Genomic DNA, 19,550 nt, shown 5'->3' on the forward strand with positions numbered 1-19,550 from the left:
ATGGCTTCAGCTGCATATGTAGCAGAGGATGGCCTTGTTGGGCACCAACGGGAGGAGAAGCCCTTGGTCCTGCCAAGGCTCAATGCCCCAGTGTAGAGGAATGTCAGGGTGGGGAGGCGGGGAGGGGTGGGTGGATGGGGGAACACCCTTATAGAAGAAGGGGGATGGGGGATGGGATGGGGGTTTATAGATGGGAAACCAGGAAAGGGAATAACATTTCAAATGCAAATAAAAAAAATTAAAAAAAAAACTAGTAGAACAGTGAGCATCAGAAACAAACACAAAAAACAAAAAACTACCATAAATAAATAAATAAATAAATAAATAAATAAATAAATAAATAAATAAATAAATATCGATCGTGAGTTTAAGCAAAGCGCACCTCCAGGAAGCTATCGGAGACCATGGAAGTAAGGGTGTGCCTCCATTTACCAGACCGGAACCTTGGCATGTAAGTCAATGGCAGACTTCCTGGGAGGTGCCATATCTCTGGAGCACGCTGAGGCTGTGAAGGTTCATGACAACACCCATCTTTGAATGACTTCTGCTTTATTGGTCACAGACGCTGACTTCCCTAAAATTTAATATTACCAGGGAAATAATTGCAATTAAAGTCGGTAGGAATAAAGGGCTTCACAGCCTGAGTTTGATGGCTGGTCTCTTTGCCACACACTCCTGCTTTACTCAGAACCTCTCACACACTGCTTCCTTTAAATACGTAACCTCTGCTTCCTTCTGAGTTCGACCATCTCTCAGTATTTTCCTTTGCTGAGACACTCCCACCCCCCACCCCCAGTCGCTTGGCTTCATTCACTGGGATGATAAACTCTATCCTGTCAGACAAGAAGTTCTCAGGCTGAAGGGATGGCTCAGTGGTTAAGAGCACTGACTGCTCTTCCAGAGGTCCTGAGTTCAATTCCCAGCAACCACATGGTGGTTCACAACCATCTGCAATGGGATCAAGTGCCCTCTTCTGGTGTGTCTGAAGAGAATGACAAAGTATTCACATATAATTAATTAATTAAGTCTTTTAAAAAAAAACAGTTCTCTCCAGGCTGGGTGGGAAGAGAAATTTATAATTCCATTTGCTACAGCAAGATAAGAAGGCTGGGAGGGTTAAGTCACTCAAGGTGGGGGTTTTCTCTTAGGAACAAAAGAATCTAATTTCTACAATCAAGAATTTGGACCAAAAGTCAGTGTGCCTTGGTGCCACACCTGAGTGAGTGTCTGAGACTGCCGCACGTCTGTCACGGGTAGGTCAGACTGACTCTCCCACGTGGAGACAGTATTAGTGGGTACGAGGAAAGTACCGAAAATTCGGAGCTCAGACCTTCCGGTTGCTAGCAGACCGCCAGCGCATAGGAAAGCAGAGTGGTCGCGGACTCCCACAGGGAATCAGTTCGACTAAGGTCAAGGGCTTTCTCTCCACTGTCTACAGCAATTTGAAGGGCCACCCATCTAAGGTGAGGACAGGGAAAAGCCAGCAGCCAAGTCCAAAATACTAGCCTTGGAAATGAGGGAAGCATAACCATGACGAGGCGGGCTGTCAATCCAGACTTTCTGGCGGAGCCAGGACTGTGTAACCTCACGGAAAGCGTTCGGAGGAAAAGCATTTAGACTTCGAACCAGGGGCCAGGTGTGTGACTGCGCTCGGACACTGCCTGCTCCTCTCCCTCCCTCCCCTCTTCTGGCATTAGAAGCTTAGAACCCTGCCTGAGGGAACATTGTGTAGCTGATTCATTTCCTTCCCTGGAGGATTTGCTCCCAAGTAGCCGAGAACAGATCCCTGGGAGACCAACCGGTCTGCGATGGTGCTTTCCTCCGTGACTGTTCAAATCTATTCTGTGCCTGCTCCTTTTAGGGAGAGGAAAAAATTGTTCCTGGTTATTTTGGTCTCTTGGCTTTTCAAAACTTCCATGACAGGCCGTACGGCGAGTTGACTTCTGGGAAATTCCAGTCTGGTTAATAATTGTAAACGTATTTATACGATGGAGTATGATTTTCTAAATGCTATCCTGCTGTGTGAGAAAGAGGCTTTGAAATAAAAGTATCAACTACCACAACAGAAGACCCTTGCTGTTTCCTAACTGGTGTTCTGATCGGGTATTTAAGGAATTAAGAGGTCTAGTTGGAGGACAACCTATGAGAGACTGTTTTATGACTTCTCTCTTTGGTCTTACAGGGAGCAGCCTGTGTATGCAACTGAGACGATAGCTTAATTTCCCAACGATTTCCAGAGCATATAAAGGAGACTCAATGTTAACTTTGGCCCTTTCTTCATGATATCAGTAAATCCAGGGAATGTGTCCATTTCTCTGACTCTCTGTTTCTCTGTCTCTCTGCCTGACTCTGATTCTATCTCTGTCTATGACTCCCCCTCCCTCCACCTTTCTCCCTGACTTCCCACCTCTCTCCCTCTCTCTCTCTCTCTGCTCCCATTTTTCTCCCTCTTTCCCCATTCCTATACACTCTCTCAATCTCTTTCTCCTCCACCCTCCCTCCCTCCTTCGCTCTCCCTCTCTCTCCCTCCTCCCCCTCTCTCCTTTTCTCCCTTTCCTATCCCTCCCTCCTCAATCCCTCCCCCTTCTCTCTCTCCTTTTCTCCCTTTCCTATCCCTCCCTCCTCAATCCCTCCCCCTTCTCTCTCTCCTTTTCTTCTGCCCCATCTCTCTCCCTCTAGCTTTCACTCTCTCCTTCCCCTCCTGCCCCCTTCCCTCCTCAGAGTCTTGAGGACACTATGCTATCCACACTGTGTTCACTGTGTTGTTGAGAACCTGGAACTTCCAGTTCTGTCTCCAGAGTGCTGAGATGATAAGTGTGGGACTCTATCTGGTTTGGGGTTGTTTGAGGTGCTAGGGACCAAATGGTAGCTTCATGAATGCTTCCACCTACTCAGCTACATCCCCAGCATCCTTGTGCTCTCTTTTAAATTTCCATCTTCAAAACTGGGCAAGAAAGTTGGAGGTTTGTCAGGAGAAAAGTGAATAGTAAAAATCAGCATCAAACTACCAGGGCAATAACGCCTTCCTAAACCAATGGTTCTCTACTTTTCCTAGCTGCAACCAATTGTTATAAAGACTTTGCACACATCTCTAGCATATTTGCACTTTGATGAGTGTTTGTGTGTGTGTGTGTGTGTGTGTGTGTGTGTGTGTGTGTGTGTGTGTGATGGTTTGTATATGCTCAGCCCAAGGGGTAGCAGTATTAGAGAGTGTGGCCCTGTTGGAGTAAGTGTGTCACTGTGGGGCTTTACGACCCTCATCCTAGCTTCCTGGAAGCCAGTATTCTGCTAGGAGCCTTCAGGTGCAGATGTAGAAGTCTCAGCTCCTCCTGCACCAGGCCTGCCTGGATGCTGTTATATTCCTGCCTTGATGATAGTGGACTGAACCTCTGAACCTGTAAGTCAGCTCCAATTAAATGTTGTCCTTCATAAGACTTGCATCGGTCATGGTAACTGTTCAGAGCAGTAAAACCCTAACTAAGACAATATGTATGTGTATATAGTTTCACAACACATTGTGTTATGATTTCCCCTTACTCTTTCACCTTAAGCATTTCTGTAACTCATTAAATTGATGTAATTATAATAAATGACTAGTCGATTAGCAACATGGGATTTAGGAAACACTACTCTCAGGGTCTGGAGAGATGACTCAGCAATTAAGAATATGCACTGCTCTAATAAAGGTCCCAAGTTCAATTTCCAGCATCCACATCAGGTAGCTTACAAATAGCTTCACTCCAGTTCCAAGAGATCTGACACCCTCTTCTGGTCTCTATGGACACCTGCATGAAATGTGAATACCCTAACAGAGATACACACAGATACATGTTATTAGAAATAAAACCTGAAGGGGTTGGGGATTTAGCTCAGTGGTAGAGCGCTTGCCTAGGAAGTGCAAGGCCCTGGGTTCGGTCCCCAGCTCCAAAAAAAAAAAAAAAAAAGAGAAATAAAACCTGAAGAGCATTGCCCTCATGAACAGTATGGTGAAATACCTTATTAATCTGTACTCTGGAAAGTAAAGCAAGGTTTTCCCTAATGATAGTCTTCTGTTATTCAAAGGACTGAATCTTGAGATGTTTTTTAATTGTGCCTCTTCCATTTTTGCCCTGAAATTCAAAATGAAGATATGCGTATATAAGAAAATTAAGGTTATAGTCTTCCTTCATGAGTTCTAGTATAATTCTAGGTCCTAGGCATCTAACCTCATACAAATACTCTTTAGGGAGAAAGCTTTCTGAGACCTGGCTAGATGTGTGTCTGATTGTGGTGGTTTGGATAAGAATGCCCTCCCCTCATCCACTAATACACTAATATTTAGTCATCAGGAAATAGCACTACTTGAGAAGGATTAGGAGGTGTGGCCTTGTTGGAGGAAGTATGTCACTGGGGGTGACACTCCAAGCCCAGTGATATAAAGGAATTATATATTCTAGCTACCCCATATAAAAGATACACAATCCTGGTATTTTATTTAAAATCTGCAAGCCTCGTTTAGGCAGGATTTGAGCTATTATAACCTACGTCCCTGTCATATGTCCCTTGTTTACTTCCTGTTTCCCCCGGCCATGTGCTTCATGGTCCATCTCCTCTCATGGCGGCCTCCTCTGTTCTTCATCACCTCCTCCTCACCACCTCCTCTGGTCTCTCCTGAGATACTCTCATTCAATTTGATCCTCAAGTCTCCCATCTTTCTCTCTCTACTTTCCAATTTCAGACTTCAGCCTCTTATTGACCAATAATTTGGAAGGCAAGGCTTACACAGCATCACTTGGTATATGTAAGGATCTGCTCATTGGAAGCGACCAGATCTTGGGGGCCAGTATTTAGCCTTGAGTACATAGCAGTATTGTACCAACCCCAACATTCTCCCCTTTTTTCTAAATAAAATAGGCTCTTTCCCTTAAAGTAATGAACTATATCCAGTAAGAATAATCCTGAAATCAACAGTGCAATAATTACATTCACAATAGCTAGTCAATTTGTATTTGGCTACTTTGGAGACAATATTCTTTATCTACTGTATCTTGGTGAGTTCAGAGTTCTGTATTTATACCACTTTTTTCCATTGCCATCTTAAGCATTAAACTTTCATAATTTGCAATTGCCAACCTTAAAACAACCATTTGCAATTTCCTCCAACCTTCATAAAACACCATTTCACCCTCTGGCCTTCATTTACCAACCTTAAAACACCTCCTTGGACCCTAAAACACTTTCCTAGATTCGTTGTAACTTTTGTCTCACTGTGAGACTATTACTATTTGACCTTTAACCCTATCAGAGACTTGGGGAGGAATAGGCACCCAAGTTTGTACAGTGTAGGAAAGCAGCTTCCAAAACTGTAGAATTGACAGGCAGCTGGCAGACTGGACAGTCCCCAAAATTCGCTGTAACAGTGGAACATCTATCTTGAACTTTCTGGCCCAGAATATCTGACAGACCTTGTGTGAAGCAGGAATTATTGAGGACTTCTTATCCTGTCTTGGCAGAGCTTGGCAATCAACTTTGCCTGCATCCAAATTTTCTCCATTTTGAAGATCATTCTGGCTTCCAGTTTCCACCTGCAGCCAGAGCTGACCTGGTCCCACAGCTCTCTGCACACAGATCCCCTGGGGGGATTAAGCAGGACTCTCAGAAGGGCTGACAATCCTGAGAGCACAGAGGAAAGCACCCCTTCTGCTCACATTCCTGGCCTAAGATGAATCTGCCAGGAGCCCTCTGGACACAGCAACTGAGGAGGGGTATGAGAAAGGATCCTTCTGGTTTCTGGACAATTTTCTAGACAGATTCTAGTTACCAAATTTAAATCAGGATCAGATAAACCATCTAAAAAGTCCCATGATTCCTAAAGAAATAAAAGCAGTCATTAAAAGTCTCTCAACAGGGCTGGAGAGATGGCTCAGTGGTTAAGAGTACTGACTGCTCTTCCAGAGGTCCTGAGTTCAGTTCCCAGCAACCACATGGTGGCTCACAACCATCTGTAAAGAGATCCGATGCCCTCTTCTGGTGTATCTGAAGACAGCTACAGTGTACTTATATATAATAAATGAATAAATCTTTTTTAAAAAGTCTCTCAACAACAACAAAAACCCCAGGACCAGATGAATTTAGTGCCAAATTCTATCAGACCTTCGTAGAAGACCTAATACCAATACTGTTCAAACTATTCCACAAGATAGAAACAGAAGGAACACGATCCAATTTCTTCGCTGAAGCCACAATTAGGCTTATACCTAAATCACACAAAGACCCAACAAAAAAAGAAAACCTCAGACCAATTTCCCTTACAAATATCAATGCAAAAATACTCAATAAAATTCTCACAAATGGAATCCAAGACCACATCAAAATGACCATCCATCATGATCAAGTAGGCTTCAGGGATGGTTCTATATATGGAAATTCGTCAACGTAATCCACTATATAAACAAACTCAAAAAAAAAAAAAACCCACATGATCATTTCATTAGATGCTGAGAAAGCATTTGACAAAATTGAATACCACTTCATGTTAAAAGTTTTGAAAAGATCAGGAATTCAAGGCCCATACCTAAACATAGTAAAAGCAATATACAGCAAACCAGTAGCCAACATCAAACTAAATAGAAAGAAACTTAATGTAATCCCAGTAAAATCAGGGACTAGACAAGCCTGCCCACTCTCTCCTTACCTATCCAATATAGTACTCGAAGTCCTAGCCAGAGCAATCAGACAACAAGAGGAAATCAAAGGGATACAAATTGGAAAGGAAGAAGTCAAAATATCACTATTTGCAGACTATATGATAGTGTACTTAAGTGACCCCAAAATTCCACCAGAGAGCCACTAGGATGGATAAGCAACTTCAACAAAGTGGCTGGGTATAAAATTAACTCAAATAAATCAGTAGCCTTCCTCTACACAAAAGAGAAAGAAACCGAGAAAGAAATTAGGGAAATGACACCCTTCACAATAGTCACAAATAATATAAAGCACCTCGGTGTAACTTTAACCAAGCAAAGTGAAAGATCTGTTTGAAAAGAATTTCAAGTCTCTGAAGAAAGAAATTGAAGAAGATCTCAGAAGATGGAAAGATCTCCCATGCCCATGGATTGGCAGGATTAGTATTGTGAAAATGGCCATCTTCCCAAAAGCAATCTACAGATTCAATGCAATCCCCATCAAAATTCCAACTCAAGTCTTCATATAGTTAGAAAGAGCAATTTGCAAATTCATTTCAAATAACAAAAAACCCAGGATAGCAAAAAATATCCTCAACCATAAGAGAACTTCTGGGGGAATCACCATCACAGACCTCAAGCTGTATTACAGAACAATAGTAATTTTAAAAAACTGTATGGTATTGGTACAGAGACAGGCAGGTAGATCAGTGGAATAGAATTGAAGACCCAGAAATGAACCCACACACCTATGGTCACTTGACAAAGGAGCTAAAACCATCCAGTAGAAAAAAGATAGCATTTTCAACAAATAATGCTGGTTTAACTGGCAGTCAGCATGTAGAAGAATGCAAATTAATCCATTCTTATCACCCTGTACAAAGCTCAAGTCCAAGTGGATCAAGAACCTCCACATAAAACCAGATACACTGAATCTAGTAGAAGAAAAAATGGGGAAGAGCCTCGAAAATATGGGCCATGGGAAAAATTTCCTGAACAGAACACCAATAGTTTATGCTCTAAGATCAAGAATTGGAACTTCATAAAACTGCAAAGCTTCCGTAAGGCAAAGGACACTGTCAATAGGACAAAACGTCAACCAACAGATTGGAAAAAGATCTTTAACAATCCTATATCTGGTAGAGGGCTAATATCCAACATATGCAAAGAACTTAAGAAGTTAGACTCCAGAGAATCAAATAACCCTATTAAAAATGGGGTTCAGAGCTAAACAATGAATTCTCAGCTGAGGAATATCAAATGCCTGAGAAGCACCTAAAGAAATGCTCAACATCCTTAGTCATCAGGGAAATGAAAATCAAAACAACCCTGAGATTCCACCTCACACCAGTCAGATGGCTAGGATCAAAAACTCAGGCAACAGCAGATGCTGGCAAGGATGTGAAGAAAGGGAAACACTCCTCCATTGTTGGTGGGATTGCAAACTGGTACAGCCACTCTGGAAATCAGTCTGGAGGTTCCTCAAAAAAACTGGACATAGCACTATCTGAGGACCCAGCTATACCTCTCCTGGGCATATACCCAAAAGATGCTCCAACATATAACAAGGACACATGCTCCACGATGTTCATAGCAGCCTGATTTATAATAGCCAGAAGCTGGAAAAAACTCAGATGTCCCTCAACAGAGGAATGGATACAGGAAATGTGGTACATTTATACAATGGAGTACTACTCAGCTATCAAAAACAATGATTTCATGAAATTCATAGGCACAGGGATGGAACTAGAAAATGTCATCCTGAGTGAGGTAACCCAATCACAAAGAAGACACATGGCATGCCCTCACTGATAAGTGGATATTGGTCCAAAAGATCAGAATACCCAAGATACAATCCACAGAACACATGAAGCTCAAGAAGAAAGGCAACCAAAGTGCAGATGCTTCAGTCCTTCTTAGAAGGGGGAACAAAAAATATTCATAGGAGGAAATATAAAGACAAAGTTTGGAGCAGAGATTGAAGGAAAGGCCATCCAGAGACTATCCCACCTGGGGATTCAGCCCATATATATACAGCCATCAAACCTTGACAATATTGATGAAGCCAAGAACTGCATGCTGACAGGAGCCTGATATAGCTGTCTTCTGAGAGGCTCTGCCAGAGCATGACAAATACAGAGGTGGGTGCTCGGAGCCAACCATTGAACTGAGAACAGGTTCTCCATTGGAGGAGTTAGAGAAAGGATTGAAGGAGCTGAAAGGGTTTGCAACCCCATAAGAACAACAATACCAACCAACCAGAGCTCCCAAGGACTAAACCACTACCCAAAGAGTACACATGGACAGAGCCATGGCTCCAGCTGCATATGTAGCAGAGGATGGCCTTGTTGGGCATCAATGGGAGGAGAAGCCCTTGGTCCTGTCAAGACTCGGTGCCCCAGTATAGGGGAATGTCAGCGCGGGGAGGCAGGAAGAGGTGAGGGGAATCGGGGGGGGGAACACCCTCATAGAAGCAGGAGGGGGGATGGGATAGGGGGGGTTTATGGATGGGAAACCGGGAAATACAAATTTTAAAAATCCAATTAAAGAGAGAGAAAGAGAGAGACAGAGAGACAGAGACAGAGAGACAGAGACAGACAGAGACAGAGACAGAGACAGAGAGAAAGACAGAGAGACAGAGAGAGAGAAGCAGCAGCAGCAGCAGCAGCATTCTGTCTGCAGGTGAAAGTAGGGCATTCTCTCGGTGACAAGCTTACCAAAATAGGAGCCTGGCTATGCCAAGCATCTTACAAGCGCTGTATGACAGGGTTCCAGTGATGAGACAACCTGAACTAGCCCATTACTGTTCTTGGTGGAAATTTGCTATGCTACTTTTGCTTGCGTTTCTGACATGTTAATATTTGAATTCCTTGCTGCAAAGGGCCCCTTGCGGATGGCTGGGGCTGGGATAATGTAAAAATTCTTCTAAAAACTGGTGTTAAGAATAAAGTTAAAGGTAGTTCCCTGGGAGAGTCAGCTACCCAAGAAATTGAGTCTTCCATAGAACCTATTACTTAGGTAGTTTTAATAAACATGAGGCACAATATTTGAGGGGAAAAAAACATTAAAGAATAAAAACTTGGGAAATTTTCAGGAGCTGAAAAACCATAACTGAGTCCTTAGGTTTTCGTGTCACTCTTTATATGGATGCGCAGCCTCAGAAACACGGAACTAGTATTGAGAGGGCAAGATTTGGATTACATGATTAATGAAAGCCCTTGGTGGCCTCCTGAAGACAGAGCCAGCAGTTATAGGAATCCTCGTGTTCTTCTGTCCTTGACAGGATTGTAATAAAGATATGGGTCATAGTGAAACAAGGGTGTATGACACAGAAACAGTGTTTATGAAATGCCTGGCTTCCTAACCAGGCTTGTCAGACAAGGACTTTTTCTGATATTGTAGAAAAAAAAATTGCCCTTGTGTGAGCAATGCTTATGTGCAGCCCAAGGGATCACAAAATATTTTAAAACTCAAAGGAATGGATGGTGGTCATATATCAAATATAAAAGAAAATCGTAGGAGAAAGGGGAAGAACTAAACACAGGGCTGAGAGATTGAGTTTCCACGGAAGATTAAATATTCCTGTTAATAAAACAACACAGGATAAGCTTGACACAATGGGTAGTAAGAAATAACTTCTGATTTATTAACTTAGTCAAACTTAAATAGAGACATCCCGTCTAACATTCCTGTAACCACAAGGCTTTGAGACAACCATCTGAAAGGAAAAGACAGTGAGTTAAAAGAAAACTGATTTTATCACAATGCTAATTTTTAGTTTTCTTTTACCTGCCTATGTAATCAAGGAAGACTGTAGCCTCGGAAATTATGCAATCGGCGATTCAAGTTTTTGAGGAAATGATTTTGTGCATGAAAAAAGCCTGCGAGAGAGACAGGTCGTTATAGTAGGTCAAGTCATACCGAGATGTGCTTCGTCTCTGTCCAGTCTCTCGTGAAACAAAACTAAAGGGTGCCCCATGTCGGATTCCTCCCTCTCTGCCCTTGCATCCACCTGCTTTCTGCCCTGACTCTCACTCACAGCCGACCTCCTACAGAATCTATCTCCAGGTAGAGGTCCTTCAGTGTTCACTATCTTTTTCCAGGTCAAATGGGGTGCTGCCAGGAGCTGACACATTTCAATGTCAAAAAAAAGCCTTAAATTAATAAAAAAGATTATTTTAAAATTCATATTCTATGGGTCTGTGAGGTTTTGGAAGACCATCTATTTAACTTTGTTTTTTAGCTAGAAGTATTTAATTGTAATAAACTAGTCTGGTATCTAATATGATCATGAATTTGACTGTCTAATCAACTTGTAATTTTTCTTAGTTATCCTAAACCATTTATAACACCAGCCTTAAAGGGGACTAGAACTTTACGTTACATCTCTAAACAAGTTGCATATGTCCAATCCCTATATGGGTACCCCAAAATTTGCAGCAGTATGTAGAGGTCTATAGCAATATAACAAAATATAATTTTAATATGTATTAATATTCAAAGATCACACCAATGTGACAAAATATTGCCTCAATTTTGTATAAATATGCAAAGATTTACACCAATGTAAGATTTTCGGCTAGCAGTGGATCTTGGGATTTAAGAGTAAATTTAATAATTTACTATTGTTTTATATTTTCCTTGATCCCCCCTTTTGTTTTCAATCCTTCTCCTCCTACATAAGAAAGGACAGAAAAACAGAAAAGGAACAATCCTGAGTCTAACTTCCTATCCCTCGTTTCTTCCCTGATCAGGACCATTTAAAAACTTGCAACCAACCTCTTTATAACAAGAATCCATCACCCAATAGAATAACTAAAAGTCACATACCTGACCTCTTCGGGATGGGGTAACATGTTCTCTTAAAATGGCTTTCTTCTGTTTAGGGATGTCAGCACCTTTTGGGGACTCTGAGAAAATCAGGATGTTGGCCACATCCTGGGAGAGCTAGCCGTATCATTGCTGTCCAGTTTCTGTGGGAAAGGAAAGTACAGGGCTTAATTGACGTCCTGGCTGGATCCATCCGCAAGGCTGGACACACTGAGGTCATCTGGGGTCATCAGCCTTCCCTGAAGCCGTTCTGGAAGCAAGTCTCCCAAGAAAACACCGTCAAGGCAGTCTGAGGCAGGAACAGGCATCCCAGCATTCCCAAGGGCAGATCTTGTTAGGGCTGTTGCCTTGGTCGTCATTTTAAGTGAGCATGTAAGTTCTCACAAGTAATATAAAGTTGTGTACAAACGATGTATGGGTTATTCAAGGTGCACAGCTCAGTTAATGAAGATTTTTGTTCTTTCTTCAAGCAGGTGAAAGACATCTTTCTTAAACTAGTTTGGACTCTAACCAAACTTCAATATAAAATTTTATCTATGCCATTTGAGAGAATAGCATGATAAATTTTGAAGATTTTGTCAATAAAATTATTGACATTATATTTACATATATTGTATATGCATATATTATACTATATATACATATATACATATATATACATGCAGAGCTGTTCCCCCAGAGGGATCAGCATACACATTACTTGTCTTGTTGATCCTGCCAGTCTCCCCTGTCTATAGCCCAGATCTTCAGGGGGCGTCTTCCCTGGTCAAATCATATTTCCAATAATTTCTCTTTTCCTGTTGGATAAAAGCAAAATAACCCTGCCTCAACCCTAACTCTGGGTCCTTACATTGACTAGTAGAATATACATTTCCTAGGGCAAAATGCCTTTTGGCAATAGAAAAAGCATTATCTCAAATTGAAATTATAGATATACCTTACGTGAACAAATATATCTATTTTCCCCTTTTCTTTCTATAAATTTAAGATTGGTAAGTATTTACCTTTTAGATCATTAAGGACATTATTGTTTATTATTAAGCAAAACCCTTTTCTTTATGGAAAAAATGTCATTTTTGGCGTTTGCAAGTGGCTTTATCTTATCAGCATGGTCCGCCCTGACTACATTTAAAGGTCATGCTAGTCCAGAATTTACAGATATCTGCCATCTCTGTCACTTGTATGCTGGGATTAATCCTTTAAAGTGTGCACCTCTACTACCCTGCTTAAATATGTCACCTCAATTCCAAATCACTGTAACAAATCTGAACTGTAGTGACATTCTGAATTTACTTAAAATCTTCAAATCCCTCCCATGTTTTAGCAAGGCCAAACAGTAAAAATATTCTATTTCCCATTATTAGGTAAAAACGAGAACATTCAAACAAAAATCAAAGAAACAAGAAAATTCTGTTTCAGGGGCCAGTTGTGTTATAGCAGCAAAGCCTTGACCGTTAGTCCTTGGAATTTAGGTGTTGCAACATTGTATCAGTGAGCCCTTGGCAGAAAGAGCTGACAAATATCTCACAGCCAGAGAACTCTGAGTTCCGTCTGGCATCAACGTCCCTTTTTCTATTGGGAAGGGCCTTTTTTCTTTCTCTATTTGTATTGTGTAATTTAGCATCCCACCTCTCAGTTCTCTCCTTATGTAAGTCCATTTTATTTTGAACATTCTTAGGGAGGGGACATAAAACTGTGATCATTAGTGAACATATTGTAACTAGCTCCATGACAACTAAAATGAAACTCTACAAAATCCAAGTGCCTTCTGCTTTCCTGCTTTCCATTTTTAACCTGGAAAATATTTTTCCATTTAATCTCTAACTCATTCCTTAAGGACATCAATTTATCAATTTTAAACTTAACACCTTACCAGTTCAGAAGTTTGGGTCCTTTTAGTTTTATGAAGTTAGGAAAAAATGTTCCTTTACAAACTGCTGTGTGTCTGTGGGCTCATTGGGCCAGCTTCAGCCCCTCAGCTCAAGTCCAGGTTTCAGCCTTCTGCTGGCCACATGCTTCTGCATGGGACTTCAGGTCTTCACCAAAGCTTAGCCTGAGCCTTTGGTCTGCTTTCATTCTTTTCTAAGAGACCAGGCATCTTGTCCAGCTAGCCTGACTACCCACCCCCTCCTTTCACAAGGGCCTTCTCAGTCTGTAAGCTTGGATTCTAATTGTCCCATGTTGGGTGCCAGTTTAGAAAAGGAATTATATATTCAACTAACCCATATAAAACACACACAGTCCTGGTATTTTATTTACAAGCTGTAAGCCTAGATTGGGCAGCTTTTGAGCTATTGTAACTTACATCCCAACCATATGTCCCTGTTACTTGCTCTTTCTCCTGGCCATGTGTTTATGATCCATCTCCTCTCATGGCAGCTTCCTCCTCTTTGTCACCTCCTTTCCTCCTCCTTCTTTGGTCTCTCCTGAGACCCCCTCATTTGATTTGATCCTCAAATCTTTCATCTTCCTCTCTCTACTGCCCAATCTCAGATGTTAGCCTTTCTTTGACCAATTAACGTGGGGAGCAAGGTTTGCATAGCATCACGTGGTATATATGAGGTTCAGGGGCAACCAGATCTCAGGGGCCAGTATTGAATACAGAGCAGCACCAGACCAACCCCAACACAGTAGTTTCTTTTCCTCTGTCTATAGATCCAGATGTAGAACTTTCAGCTACTTCTCCAGGACCATGCCTACCTGCATGCTGCCATGCTCCCCACCATGATAAACATCTGAACCTGTAAACGAGCCCTAAATAAATGCTTTCCTTTATAAAAGTTGCTGTGGTCATGGTGTCTCTTCACAGAATTAAAACAGTGACCATGGTCCTGTGGGGGAGGGCCCAGGAGTGGCAGGACCCCTGCCTGAGACACCTCCGGAAACTGAGGGAAACAGACCGGATAAACAGTTCTCTGCACCCAAATCCCGTGGGAGGGAGAGCTGAACCTTCAGAGAGGCAGACAAGCCTGGGAAACCAGAAGAGACTGCTCTCTGTACATACATCTCGGACGCCAGAGGAAAACACCAAAGGCCATCTGGAACCCTGGTGCACTGAAGCTCCCGGAAGGGGCGGCACAGGTCTTCCTGGTTGCTGCCGCCGCAGAGAGCCCTTGGGCAGCACCCTGAGAGCAAACTTGAGCCTCGGGACCACAGGTAAGACCAACTTGTCTGCTGCAAGAGAGCTGCCTGGTGAGGTCGGGACACACAGAGGCAGAGTTCATCTAGGACCGGGCACGTCCTGTGTTTGCCGGAGGTCCCACGCCCGCGGATCCCGGGCCCGCAGCAGCTCTCTGCTCCCAGACCCTGTGGGAAAGAGACCTCACCGCCTGATCAGGTGGGCACTCCTGAGGCTGCAGAGCAGAAGAGACCACCAACACTGCCCACCCCTGCCCACATCCCTGGCCCAAGAGGAAACTGTATAAGGCCTCTGGGCTCCCGTGGGGGAGGGCCCAGGAGCGGCAGGACCCCTGCCTGAGACACCGCCGGAACCTGAAGGAAACAGACCGGATAAACAGTTCTCTGCACCCAAATCCCGTGGGAGGGAGAGCTGAACCTTCAGAGAGGCAGACAAGCCTGGGAAACCAGAAGAGACTGCTCTCTGTACATACATCTCGGACGCCAGAGGAAAACACCAAAGGCCATCTGGAACCCTGGTGCACTGAAGCTCCCGGAAGGGGCAGCACAGGTCTTCCTGGTTGCTGCCGCCGCAGAGAGCCCTTGGGCAGCACCCCGCGAGCAAACATGAGCCTCGGGACCACAGGTAAGACCAACTTGTCTGCTGCAAGAAAGCTGCCTGGTGAACTCAAGACACAGGCCCACAGGAACAGCTGAAGACCTGTAGAGAGGAAAAACTACACGCCCGAAAGCAGAACACTCTGTCCCCATAACTGACTGAAAGAGAGGAAAACAGGTCTACAGCAGGCACACAGGCTTATAGGACAGTCTAGCCACTGTCAGAAATAGCAGAACAAAGTAACACTAGAGATAATCTGATGGCGAGAGGCAAGCGCAGGAACCCAAGCAACAGAAACCAAGACTACATGCCATCATCGGAGCCCAATTCTCCCACCAAAACAAACATGGAATATCCAAACACACCAGAAAAGCAAGATCTAGTTTCAAAATCATATTTGATCATGATGCTGGAGGACTTCAAGAAAGACATGAACACACTTAGGGAAACACAGGAAAACATTAATAAACAAGTAGAAGCCTACAGAGAGGAATCGCAAAAATCCCTGAAAGAATTCCAGGAAAACACAATCAAACAGTTGAAGGAATTAAAAATGGAAATAGAAGCAATCAAGAAAGAACACATGGAAACAACCCTGGATATAGAAAACCAAAAGAAGAGACAAGGAGCTGTAGATACAAGCCTCACCAACAGAATTCAAGAGATGGAAGAGAGAATCTCAGGAGCAGAAGATTCCATAGAAATCATTGACTCAACTGTCAAAGATAATGTAAAGCGGAAAAAGCTACTGGTCCAAAACATACAGGAAATCCAGGACTCAATGAGAAGATCAAACCTAAGGATAATAGGTATAGAAGAGAGTGAAGACTCCCAGCTCAAAGGACCAGTAAATATCTTCAACAAAATCATAGAAGAAAACTTCCCTAACCTAAAAAAAGAGATACCCATAGGCATACAAGATGCCTACAGAACTCCAAATAGATTGGACCAGAAAAGAAACACCTCCCGTCACATAATAGTCAAAACACCAAATGCACAAAATAAAGAAAGAATATTAAAAGCAGTAAGGGAAAAAGGTCAAGTAACATATAAAGGCAGACCTATCAGAATCACACCAGACTTCTCGCCAGAAACTATGAAGGCCAGAAGATCCTGGACTGATGTCATACAGACCCTAAGAGAACACAAATGCCAGCCCAGGTTACTGTATCCTGCAAAACTCTCAATTAACATAGATGGAGAAACTAAGATATTCCATGACAAAACCAAATTTACACAATATCTTTCTACAAATCCAGCACTACAAAGGATAATAAATGGTAAAGCCCAACATAAGGAGGCAAGCTATACCCTAGAAGAAGCAAGAAACTAATCGTCTTGGCAACAAAACAAAGAGAATGAAAGCACACAAACATAACCTCACATCCAAATATGAATATAACGGGAAGCAATAACCACTATTCCTTAATATCTCTCAACATCAATGGCCTCAACTCCCCAATAAAAAGAAATAGATTAACAAACTGGATACGCAACGAGGACCCTGCATTCTGCTGCCTACAGGAAACACACCTCAGAGACAAAGACAGACACTACCTCAGAGTGAAAGGCTGGAAAACAACTTTCCAAGCAAATGGTCAGAAGAAGCAAGCTGGAGTAGCCATTCTAATATCAAATAAAATCAATTTTCAACTAAAAGTCATCAAAAAAGATAAGGAAGGACACTTCATATTCATCAAAGGAAAAATCCACCAAGATGAACTCTCAATCCTAAATATCTATGCCCCAAATACAAGGGCACCTACATATGTAAAAGAAACCTTACTAAAGCTCAAAACACACATTGGACCTCACACAATAATAGTGGGAGATTTCAACACCCCACTCTCATCAATGGACAGATCATGGAAACAGAAATTAAACAGAGATGTAGACAGACTAAGAGAAGTCATGAGCCAAATGGACCTAACGGATATTTATAGAACATTCTATCCTAAAGCAAAAGGATATACCTTCTTCTCAGCTCCTCATGGTACTTTCTCCAAAATTGACCATATAATTGGTCAAAAAACGGGCCTCAACAGGTACAGAAAGATAGAAATAATCCCATGCGTGCTATCGGACCACCACGGCCTAAAACTGGTCTTCAATAACAATAAGGGAAGAATGCCCACATATACGTGGAAATTGAACAATGCTCTACTCAATGATAACCTGGTCAAGGAAGAAATAAAGAAAGAAATTAAAAACTTCTTAGAATTTAATGAAAATGAAGATACAACATACTCAAACTTATGGGACACAATGAAAGCTGTGCTAAGAGGAAAACTCATAGCGCTGAGTGCCTGCAGAAAGAAACAGGAAAGAGCATATGTCAGCAGCTTGACAGCACACCTAAAAGCTCTAGAACAAAAAGAAGCAAATACACCCAGGAGGAGTAGAAGGCAGGAAATAATCAAACTCAGAGCTGAAATCAACCAAGTAGAAACAAAAAGGACCATAGAAAGAATCAACAGAACCAAAAGTTGGTTCTTTGAGAAAATCAACAAGATAGATAAACCCTTAGCCAGACTAACGAAAGGACACAGAGAGTGCGTCCAAATTAACAAAATCAGAAATGAAAAGGGAGACATAACAACAGATTCAGAGGAAATTCAAAAAATCATCAGATCTTACTACAAAAACCTATATTCAACAAAACTTGAAAATCTTCAGGAAATGGACAATTTCCTAGACAGATACCAGGTACCGAAGTTAAATCAGGAACAGATAAACCAGTTAAACAACCCCATAACTCCTAAGGAAATAGAAGCAGTCATTAAAGGTCTCCCAACCAAAAAGAGCCCAGGTCCAGACGGGTTTAGTGCAGAATTCTATCAAACCTTCATAGAAGACCTCATACCAATATTATCCAAACTATTCCACAAAATTGAAACAGATGGATCACTACCGAATACCTTCTACGAAGCCACAATTACTCTTATACCTAAACCACACAAAGACACAACAAAGAAAGAGAACTTCAGACCAATTTCCCTTATGAATATCGACGCAAAAATACTCAATAAAATTCTGGCAAACCGAATCCAAGAGCACATCAAAACAATCATCCACCATGATCAAGTAGGCTTCATCCCAGGCATGCAGGGATGGTTTAATATACGGAAAACCATCAACGTGATCCATTATATAAACAAACTGAAAGAACAAAACCACATGATCATTTCATTAGATGCTGAGAAAGCATTTGACAAAATTCAACACCCCTTCATGATAAAAGTCCTGGAAAGAATAGGAATTCAAGGCCCATACCTGAACATGGTAAAAGCCATATACAGCAAACCAGTTGCTAACATTAAACTAAATGGAGAGAAACTTGAAGCAATCCCACTAAAATCAGGGACTAGACAAGGCTGCCCACTCTCTCCCTACTTATTCAATATAGTTCTTGAAGTTCTAGCCAGAGCAATCAGACAACAAAAGGATGTCAAGGGGATACAGATCGGAAAAGAAGAAGTCAAAATATCACTATTTGCAGACGACATGATAGTATATTTAAGTGATCCCAAAAGTTCCACCAGAGAACTACTAAAGCTGATAAACAACTTCAGCAAAGTGGCTGGGTATAAAATTAACTCAAATAAATCAGTTGCCTTCCTCTATACAAAAGAGAAACAAGCCGAGAAAGAAATTAGGGAAATGACACCCTTCATAATAGACCCAAATAATATAAAGTACCTCGGAGTGACTTTAACAAAGCAAGTAAAAGATCTGTACAATAAGAACTTCAAGACACTGAAGAAGGAAATTGAAGAAGACCTCAGAAGATGGAAAGATCTCCCATGCTCATGGATTGGCAGGATTAATATAGTAAAAATGGCCATTTTACCAAAAGCAATCTACAGATTCAATGCAATCCCCATCAAAATACCAATCCAATTCTTCAAAGAGTTAGACAGAACAATTTGCAAATTCATCTGGAATAACAAAAAACCCAGGATAGCTAAAGCTATCCTCAACAATGAAAGGACTTCAGGGGGAATCACTATCCCTGAACTCAAGCAGTATTACAGAGCAATAGTGATAAAAACTGCATGGTATTGGTACAGAGACAGACAGATAGACCAATGGAATAGAATTGAAGACCCAGAAATGAACCCACACACATATGGTCACTTGATTTTTGACACAGGAGCCAAAACCATCCAATGGAAAAAAGATAGCATTTTCAGCAAATGGTGCTGGTTCAACTGGAGGTCAACATGTAGAAGAATGCAGATCGATCCATGCTTATCACCCTGTACAAAGCTTAAGTCCAAGTGAATCAAGGACCTCCACATCAAACCAGACACACTCAAACT

At 42.0% G+C, this 19,550-nt stretch overlaps 1 protein-coding gene and 1 long non-coding RNA gene across 22 annotated transcripts in view; one reads left to right on the plus strand and one right to left on the minus strand.

Moving 5' to 3' along the window:
• Dmp1 (dentin matrix acidic phosphoprotein 1) overlaps window positions 1-11,654 on the minus strand; it is a 33,981-nt gene extending 22,327 nt beyond the window's left edge. For 7 of the 21 annotated variants that reach the window (XM_087582350.1, XM_087582336.1, XM_087582333.1 and 4 more), the window contains exons 1-2: window positions 11,493-11,654; window positions 383-574 (exon numbers count right to left, since the gene is read on the minus strand). The gene's annotated coding sequence lies outside the window, so the exon portion shown is untranslated. Of the gene's footprint in view, window positions 1-382; window positions 575-3,995; window positions 4,110-10,451; window positions 10,544-11,492 lie in introns of all 21 variants that reach the window. The other 14 variants (XM_087582352.1, XM_087582341.1, XM_087582335.1 and 11 more) reach the window with 5 other exon arrangements.
• Window positions 1-19,550, plus strand: part of LOC108352697 (uncharacterized) — a 29,508-nt gene that overhangs the window by 4,111 nt on the left and 5,847 nt on the right. The gene's annotated exons all lie outside the window — the stretch shown is intronic.

This window comes from Rattus norvegicus, chromosome 14 (genome assembly GCF_021556685.1).
Source record: "Rattus norvegicus strain SHRSP/BbbUtx chromosome 14, alternate assembly SHRSP_T2T, whole genome shotgun sequence".
Taxonomy (NCBI): Eukaryota; Metazoa; Chordata; class Mammalia; order Rodentia; family Muridae; genus Rattus; species Rattus norvegicus.